Raw genomic sequence first — 10678 nt, 5'->3', positions numbered from 1 at the left:
AATTCAGATTAGGGTAAAAAGTTACATGAATAAATAGATGACTAAGCGGACCACAACGTACAATAATTAGAAAAATACAATCATGTCCAAAACTGGGGAATTATAGTAGAAAATAGGGTACAAAAGATTACGTCAAAATGACAATAACTTTAGAACAGAAAATGCTATGGCAATGAATTATACATCAAACGAAAGCTTATGATCTGTAGAATAGGCTAGGGGCAAAAGTAAATGTTACAGTTTTACAAGCTTTGAATTAAATGAATTAACGTCCCCGAAAATAGCTTCCGTAATTTGTTCAGGCTTCTAGTTTTGCGGATCACATCAGAATAACTTACCGCCGACCTCTTGGACTGGTAAGTTCTAACTGATCTAATCGTTACGATGATCCATTGATAATTGGTTATACAAAAATGCTGATGTTATGCAAGTGTAGATTAGTGTTAGATAGCTGGATACAGCCGATTGAAAACCCAGAACCTAGGTTTCGTGTAAGTTGGTACTCGTCAGTAAGGTCAGCGTGCAATCCTTATGGAGTTAATACTTCTTGTGCTATTCATATTTGTTTCTATCAGCTTAACAATCTGAGATCTGATGAATGAATTATTTCAGCTGTGGTTAACCTACTGTATTAATGAGATATTTACAGGTAATTGATTACTGAGTAGTGATCAATGTTATGTTTGTGTGATCTTTATAGATGATCGAATTCTCTAGACCAAGATCGCATGCTGCTACAAGCCCAACCAGCTAAAATATTGAGATTGGAAATTTTGACATTTAGGTTGGTGGCCGTATTGCAGCCTGGGCGATAGGGCTCAGTTAACACTAAACAACTAGACAAAAACGACACTGATCATTACTCAGTGATCAGTCGATTATAAAGTAGCAGATTGTCTAACATATTCTGCAAAATGACAAATTTGAGTCAGATAACTAAAATATTGCACACTATTGTAAAGTGTGTACAGAGTGACTAGACCTTTCCACAGTATAATAGTTTAGCTTAAGTTAGACTCGTACACTATTGAGTACGGGCTCAATGGTCTGGAGGTTAAGCGTTGATATGCAAGACCGGAGAACCTGGGTTTCACTGCCTCATGCAGGGTCATATGTGCACACTGTTGAGGAGTCTTATACTAGGACTGATTGAGAAAAGTTTGGATTTGTGGAGGCTTTTGACAGGTGTCTTTTGAAACGGACAATTTGCTTGTTATCTGAGTATATTCATTATAAAATAAAGTATTAAACTTCTACTTAGAAAATAAAAAAATTAAACTGATTTTTAAAACTTTCAATGTATAAAGAGAGATGAATGGTGGCTAGCAGCGGAATCCGGGGAGGTGGCACGTTTTGGCCTAGTTGGGACTCGTCAGTTAACTGTATCTGCATCCTATAGTTGATTCTCACGTCACTGCTAGCCACAATTCATCTCTGCTTATAATAGTTATGACTTAATGACAATATCGAGGCAATCCGCATTGAATTTATATGTCACAAAAGCGACTAATGAATTGCAGTCCTCAAAATTAATGGGAAGATTCAAAAAACCAACACAAATGTATTTAAATGTATTTTCACAGAGTAGATGCATCTGTCATTAGCAGTGAAATACAGGAACCCGTCCTAAATGAGACCCATTAGCCAAATTCATCTGATACATACAAATGTGTCGATCTTCACAGTGAGACTCAAGCGTAGTAATGTTTGCTTTAGTAGTAATGTCGAGACAATTCTTTCATTATTAGAAAGGATTGAAATTATCACACTGTTAATAATCTTGATTGAATTATAATCAATGTATAAGGCATTGCAAATTCTAAGTAAAAGATAATAGATTCGAATTTTACTTTGGACATCACTAGTGGAATGATGAGTCCTAAATAAGATGTAATGCACGTCCTGAATTTCAGGACTAGCCATATATGTATCTATTCTACAAAAGAAGACATGTAGAAATGGCTGTTTTCAAGCAATCTGAACAGCATACCTTAAAAGACTGGTCCAAATTCAGTCAAGATCATCAAAAATGGGATAATTCAAATCCATTTTAACTTCAGTGTACAGTAATCTTAATAGTAATAATAATGACATTAGTCAATCTATGGATTGTTCCATGGGTAAAGTTCATTACATAATGTCATTTTAAGGTATCTGAAAACATTAACAGTGAAATTTGAATGAAAGTTAAACGAAACTACATACAGGTGAATTCTAGTTGATTTGAAGCAAACATTGTTGTATTAGCTGGCATGTTTTCCAGTTGTTTCATTAAGTAATATACTATTTAACTGTCCAATCAAAATATGCTAGATTACTTTTAAAATCAGCATCCTTTTTGCCATGTTATTCAACTCGTCATATGATATAAGCCTCCACAGATTCACTCCACTAATTTGTTCGTCCCCAAATGCCCTGGTACGGTCGAGAGTGGGGACATTCCTCTCTCCCTCTCGAAATGCTCTCACATGACCGCGCGTATATAAAATCTACCAGGGAAGTCCTACTTATTGCCTTCTCAAGCCTAGGGTGTTGTTTACGAAATTGAGAGGACAAAAAGCGAATGTCCGGTGCTTTAACCGGTTCGGTGGACACGAAAGTTCACCTAGGGGATTTTGAAAACCCTGATTCCAAACCAATGGTGCACATGGGCTCCAGTATCCTGTGGGAACAAATGGCGTTTGAATCAATCGTTGGTCACCGACTACCATGGGACTGCATCTCCTCACGATGCTCCACTGCCTTGTGGATCCGATCTTTAGGTCAAAGGCTCGGGGTATGGTCCCCTAAGAAAACCACCTGTTTCAGTTTGGGCACCTGAGCAGTATCATAACCTTCACACAAATCGAATGAGATTCGTGCGGCGCATACATATCTGGTGATTTTTTGTACCAATATTTATGTGCTTAAATAAATAAAATAATCGTCTACACTGACTTAGATTTACTACAAGTATCAATAGTTAGACGTCGTTTGGTGGCTATAACTATCCACAACTTTCGATTATGAACATATCCTGTGTACTACAGCCCAACATGATGGATTAGAAAAACACAAGCTCAGTGAATGTTCAAATTTAAAATGAAGTCTTTATTAGAGCTAACCCGCCGAATAAACGGAGAAATGACCAGAGGTACTAAGTATATCAAACATTGTGAATGTTGAGTATAGCCTCAGCTTATTTTCATTGAATTTATCAAAATAATGAAAGCCTTAAATCATTTATTCATAAATACCACTTGAACTTATAAACATGATCATAAATGAAACTAGGCCACCATGGAAAACCTGGAAGCACCGGACGACCGTTTCGTCCTATTATGGGAGTCCTCAGCAGTGCGCATCCCCGATCCCGCACTTGAAACGGCCGTCCAGTGCTTCCAGGTTTTCCATGGTGGTCTAGCTTTAATTGACTCATGATTTCAACTATGAAAATACTGAAATCTCCACAAAACCCCTTCTGATCTATGATCATAAATGTTTGAAAACTGCATTCTGTTCAAATAGAGATATTTGTAGTCACCAGGTTACCAATTAGTATGTATTATTTGACTGCTTGTTTTATAACCGTCATATTTGACTTAAAACTAACCTCGTTATGAGTTTACTATGTTCCATTGACTTTATACATATAAATAATCTATTTAGGTTTTGACAATGTTCTGTTCTCCTCTTTGTTTTTCTAATACCTGTATTATTAGTACTACAACTACTCACACCACTGCTATTATTACTGTAGTGTATATACACTGAAGCGGGGAAGACCAATTTATTGTTCAGTGCAACATTACAGAGTTTCTCCATACATTAAATGCTTCATTTGCACATCTTCCATCAGTCATCCTTTTCATCCTTCATGATTCTTCCAATTCTCAATTCTTTCATGTTTTCCTTTCTATTTTCTTCAGTTCAATCTTCTCCACCAATTTTTTTTGACAGGGATTCCACTTTTGATCGGTGTTACATACTACTTATATCTGTTAATATAAATAGCATACACCATATTACTATTACTCACATTACTATTGATCACACTACCGCTTCTACTACTACTACTACTACTACTACTTACACTATTAGTAACTACTTATTCACTTCATTATTGTTGTTAACAAATAAAACAATCATAGAAAATACACCATTCGTAGCACAATTATGTAGCCAGGAAATCTTAATAATAATAAATCCATCATTTTGATTACTATTGAAAATTCCTTAGATATTTGTCTATTCACTAAACTAGATTTTTCTCTCTTAGATATGTTTGAAAAGGTATTTGTCTCCTTTTTCTTTTCTTTTATGCTAAACAACAAATAAACAAGATGTTTATATATTTTTTTCCTGAAAAGCTACGAATCAATTTAGTCACTAAGCAAGTGAGAAAAAGTGATGAATGTTTCTTTTGGTTGGCATGTGTATCAGTTTGTAGGGACAACATTGAAAACTAATTCAACTTACTGACATACATACATACATACATACATACATACATACAAATTTATACACATGAAATGTGCTCAATTCTTTAAAAGAGAATGTGAGAAAGTGACCTTTGATTTTGAATCATTACAATGATTACGATTACTATTACTATTACTACTACTACTAGTACTACTACTACTACTACTACTGATATGGATATACTCATGACATGATAGACCATTTTGATGGATACATTTTTATCTATGTATTAGGAAATATACACACATATAAGTCTATACTTTATATTGATGAAAACATTGAATTCCAACAATCATTATTGTAATGAGAAATGAGAAACCCCGTAAAGAGATTATTCTCATTGATGTCAACTGAATATAAACAAAATCAAGAGAGAATATTCTTAGAAAAATATATCTATGATATAATCAACTACATCCACATGCACACACACACACACAAACAGTTATAAGTACACATACACATAGTAACATAGAGACTAACTGTCTAGGTGTTTACTTATTATTATGATTACTAATAACTAGTAGTAGTAGCAGTATGTAATCGTCAATTGTTTAAATGATAAACACAGTGCTTAACACCAATAAGAGTAATTTTAATACATTATAGACTAAGACTAATTTTCATAATGGTTAGATGAGAATATTTCAGGTATTATTTTCGGGTAAATGAAATAATTTCTTATGCTTATCAAAAGATGAGTTTTATATAGTTGAGATCATGAGTTAGTTGAAGCTAGACCACCATCGAAAACCTGGAAGCACTGGATGGCCGTTTTGTCCTATTGTGGCAATGCCAATCCACAATCCCGCCTCGCGAGATTCGAACCCAGGACCTACTAGTTTCGCGCCAGAGCATCTAACCGATAGACCACTGAGCCGATGGTGTTAATGTCTAACTTCAACCAATCCACGAAGTTTGGTCAACCATTCACCAATTGTCTTCAATGAGTTATCTCACAACACACCTGGTTGAACTCCACTGGTCACTGCTTCCCCCTAGAACTCCAGAAAATATTTCTTGAAGTCAGTCACTAGTGAGCATATGATTATTTTCAGAAGGGGATTTTTTTCTAGTCATATACAATAGTTCTTCAACCATTCATTAATTACAGTTACTATGGGAATCCCAACTGGAGAGTTGGAGTTTTGGGATATAGCTCACTAGAATAGTCAGTGATTTCATGATTTGGTTTGGAGGTCTTTACTCCTTCTTTTTGAACTTGAGTTTATGTTAATCAACACTTGAGCGTAGGTAGAATTATGTTGAATTCATAAATCAGTCGCGAAATAGCATCTAACATTATTGACTACCCAGTATTAATTTAAATGAGATTGACTGATCAGTATATGTTTCACTGAAACAAGATAAAATATTGCCCAAATATTTAATACGCAACATCAGCATATGGAGTTTGTACAGATGGTTACACTACATCGTTTACATCACGTACTAAACGTAGGTAAAACAACTAAGTTTGATGTTACTCAGTCACTCACCGATGACATTTAGAGATGGTTGACCAAATTTCTGGATTTGTTGAAGTTGGTTATTTAAACCATTGAATGTCAGTTCAGTAGTCTAAAGACCTGAATATTCTTGATTCAATCTCTGGTGTGATCCTGGATGTGCAATGCTGAGAAGTCTCATACTAAGATGAAACACCTGCAAAATCTTCCATAGTTTCCAGTGTATTGTCTAATATGTGATGCAAATTATAATCCATGACAATTTTTCAGTACTCAAAAACAGAATTGACCCATACAATTTCCATAAATTTGAGTTAGAAAATGTTTTAATTTCGGAAACAACAAACATCTTAAATGAAAATGAGGAGATCCAAAGACTTATTTGTATTATTATCAGAAAGGGGATTTAGTGGAGATTGTAGTTATTTAATAGCTGAATTCATGATTCGATTAAAGCTAGACCACCATGGAAAACCTAGAAGCATTGGACGGCCGTTTCGTTCTAATATGGGACTCCTCAGCAGTGCCCATCCACGACCATGCTCGCAGGATTCGAACCCAGGACCTATTGGTTTCACACACGAACGCTTAACCTACAGACCGCTGATCAGGGATCCAACCGTGGTAATGTCTAACTGCAACCAATCCATAGATTTGTGCCACCGTTCCACATTGTCTTCAGTGAGTTAATATCTCACAACAGATACTGTTGAACTCCACTAGTCACGGCTTCTCACTTAGAACTCCAGGAAATACCTTTTGAAGCCAGTCTCAGTAAGAACATGATGATTATTATCAGAAAGGGGGGGTTTATGGAGATTGTATTGTTACAAATCAGAGGAGTATTCAACAAATTTTTCATGTTAGTAAAATAAATTTCAAAATATTACTTTTTTCTATACAACACAACACACAAAAAAAGGTAATTCATACTAGAAAATTGTTCGACTTCAAAACGTGCGCCATATAATTTACTTATTGATTTGAAGTGGAGTAACCAATCTAGTGTGTGTACACTTACAACCACATATTTAAAATACTGACGTACTAATGTCTTTTACTTTAGATACACTTCATGTATAAACTAATTGAAAGGTGATTTATGACTATTTTATTCAAAGGTCACGTGTAATCACTCCCCCCTTGTGTATAGATATAATCTAGTAAATATTACATTGTAAAGTATACCCATCATCATATTAGTAAGATATAAAACTATACACTACAGTGTAGACGACTGCTGAGTAATAAATAACAAAGCAAAATCAATCTATATAGTTGTGTAATTTGGTATTTATGTACGTATGTATGTTTGTGAAACGCTGAGCAGATAATGAAACGAAAAAGTATTTCATCATCAGTTTTGTAATAATATAAAACTTAGGAGCTCTAGTGAGAAGCAGTGACCAGTGGAGTTCAAACCAGTTCTGTCGTGAGATAGGAACTCATTGTAGACAATTGGTTAATGGTTGCTCAACTTCGTGGATCAGTTGAAGTTATACATTAACACGGTTGGATGCCAGCTCAGTGGTCTATCGGTTAAGGGCTCCAGCTCGAGACTGGTTGGTCCTGGGTTCGAATCTCGCGAGTGCGAGATCGTGGATACGCACTGCCACTGAGGAGTCCCACAATAGGACGAAACGGCCGTCCAGTGCTTCCAGGTTTTCCAAAGTGGTCTAGCTTCAATTGACTCACGCTTTCAACTTTGAAAAATAATAACAAACAGAAGGGGTTTTGTGGAGATTTCAGTATTTTCATGGTTGAAGTCATAAGCCAATTGAAGCTAGACCACCATCGAAAACCTGGAAACACTGGACGGTCGTTTCGTCCTATTGTGGGACTCCTCAGTGGCAGTGCGCATCCACGACCTCGCACTCGCGAGATTCGAACCCAGGACCTACCAGTCTCGAGCCAGAGCACTTAACTGATAGACCAGTGAGCCGTCATCCCAAGGTGTTAATGTCTCATTCCAACCAATCCAGGTTTTCCATGGTAGTCTAGCTTCAATTGACTCATGATTTCAACTATGAAAATAATAACGAACTTGATGATAGAAGCAAATTATATTGATGGTCTTCAACGATTTCAGAAGTGACAGTGAAATTAACCAATCAACTATTTGCCATTCAAAATTCAGTTTTGTAAATGAATTGTACACGAAATCCCCGCAAATATTACAAAGAATGTAAAGTTTTGGAATATGAGCGTCTTAAATCGATTAACTCTTAACCCTGATGCTCCCAAAACATACTTATCTCTGAACTATGTGTTTTTTCAGGATATCATTTCCTGATTACAGCAGTTCGACATCCTATAGGTCATTTACGATTAGATTATTATCCAAATTAGCCAGAATTATGACATCCAGTATTAGGCTACTCGTTATTCCACTTTAAAAATCATCCATACACTTAACAATCGCTATCTTCATTTGAATTGATCAGTTTCAATTGTTTCCAGGCTGTTCTTTGTATAATTTATGTTGATAACGACTGAGTGTAAGATAACAATGATAATTGTGCATATGTTCTATTTTATACAAATTTGCCGTAACTAGTCATTATTCTCATTCAATCCTTTTAAATTATCACATGACCTTATGTTGAAGCCAATGCGTGATCAGTATTGAGGTTGGACTCAGTGTAAAAGGAAAAGATAGCAAATTGGTTATTAAAAATATGACTACCTCCAACCACCAGCTTATCCGAACATAGTTCACTCAATGTCGAGTCACCTAGACTAGTGACTACATTGCAACTTTGTCGATGGGATTCAATCTCCACTAAGAAGGACATAACACGCATGACATTGATTTGCGATGATAGCTGGTTCACGAGTAAGTTAAAAGAAAGTTAGCATACAGATCAAACTAAAATGCTATATTAATCCTTGACGTAGTTGATTAACTGTCTAATGAAGTCAAGGTCCGAGCAATAACCATGATCATTAGCAGGAAGCGTCGTGCTACATGTTCATAATCGATCACAAAGATGCAGGTGTATTCTTCTTCAATTTTGTTCGCTTTGATCTACATTTTTGAATTTATTTTTCATCTTTTATTCCGTGAATGAATTGTATCTTTTTAATTCATATTCTCTGAAAATAACGGTTTCTACTTCCATTAGTACTAGTATTAATTGTCGTTCTGTGATGTTTATCTTGATCTTATTACCTCTATATGCTGATAATGATATGGGAACTTGAAGAAAGTACAAATATATGTACATATATAACTGACTAATTGTCTGATTTGATACTCAATGATTAATATTTACAACTTAGGTCTATTCGCAGTATGTTACTACTATTATCCAATCTAATTGTTGTTGACTTTCTCACTTCCAATGTGGTTCATTAACTGGAAGGATTATAAGAGTGTATACCATAGATGAGTTGTTAATTAAAATGAAAAATCTAAGATCATGAGTCAATTGAAGCTAGACCACCATCGAAAACTTGAAAGCATTGGATGGCCGTTTCGTCTTACTGCGGGACTCCTCAGTGGCAGTGTCCATCCACGATCTCGCGTTACGAGATTCGAACCCAGGACCTATCAGTCTCTCGCACGCGCACTTAACCGATAGACCACTGGGCCGGCCGTCATCCAACGGTGTTAATGTCTAACTTCAACCAATTCACGAAATCTGAGCAATCGTTCACCAATTGTCTTCAGTGAGTTGATATCTCCCAACAGATCTGGTTGAACTCTACTGGTTACTGCTTCTCACTAGAACTCCAGGAACTATCTCATGGACCAGTCACTAATGAGCATATGATCATTATCTCCACAAAACCCCCCTTCTGATAAAATGAAATACTTGTTTAATATTTCTATGATTTTCCAAACAAACTTCAATCTTATTTACACTGAATCATTCATTCTAATTCATTTAAAATTGAATAATTAAATGACAGACATAAAAACTTTGAAATGATAAACCAATTTATCAAATTTACTACTTATTTTAGTAGCTAATACTTCTCAATTGATTGATAGGCTTGTATGAAATGTAATCAAAATAATTAGATGTTATGTCATTCATTATATCAAGTAAACAGATAGAGAAATATTATGGATAAGATTCCTTCTTTTTAATTCAGCTTATTTGATTATACGATCTGATGTAACTACTAATTAAGTTGTCATTTGAAGCAAAGATGGATAGTGGCTAGTAGTGGAATCCATGACGCGCGCTACTTCATCCTATTTGGGACTCGTCAGCTGGATGTACCTGCATCTGAGTTGATGTTTACTCTGGGACTCGAACCCAGTACCTTTTGCTTCAAACGCCACCGAGTTATCCACTCGGCCACTGAGTCCTGATAGCCATTTGCTTGTGCGATGGGGTGAAGTTTAAATTCATTTGGTATTGTTTGTTTGAATCTTCCAACTTATTTTCATATTTTATATTATGGGTTAATTTTAGTTAAACAACAATCATGGAAACTCAATATGTACTGAAAAGCACTTTTGTTGCACTATGGAACATTTCAATAATGCAGATCTATGAACCCATTGAAGATCACATCCAGGAATTTTAATCCTGATGTGATCGATTGAAGTTTAAACCATTGATCTTGAATCTAATGGTTTAAATGTGTAACTTGAATAAACTCATGATATTATGTAAACTTCACCTAATGCTTGAGGTGAATGAATGTCTCATAACCGATATAGTCGAAATCCAACAGTTACGGCTTTTCACTAGAACTTAAAAAAGTTGTATCATGAAATTAGTCACTAGTAA

At 35.4% G+C, this 10678-nt stretch overlaps 1 non-coding gene across 1 annotated transcript; it reads right to left on the bottom strand.

The window, feature by feature from the left end:
- Positions 1 to 10177: 10177 nt before the first annotated feature.
- On the bottom strand, positions 10178 to 10249 carry Smp_tRNA_00508_Pseudo_TTG.1.1. Its single transcript has one exon. It is a non-coding gene (tRNA).
- Positions 10250 to 10678: the final 429 nt, after the last annotated feature.

This window comes from Schistosoma mansoni, chromosome 7 (genome assembly GCF_000237925.1).
Source record: "Schistosoma mansoni strain Puerto Rico chromosome 7, complete genome".
Taxonomy (NCBI): domain Eukaryota; kingdom Metazoa; phylum Platyhelminthes; class Trematoda; order Strigeidida; family Schistosomatidae; genus Schistosoma; species Schistosoma mansoni.
The sequence above is the reverse complement of the archived record's forward strand: the minus strand, read 5'-3'. Positions and strand labels throughout refer to the sequence as shown.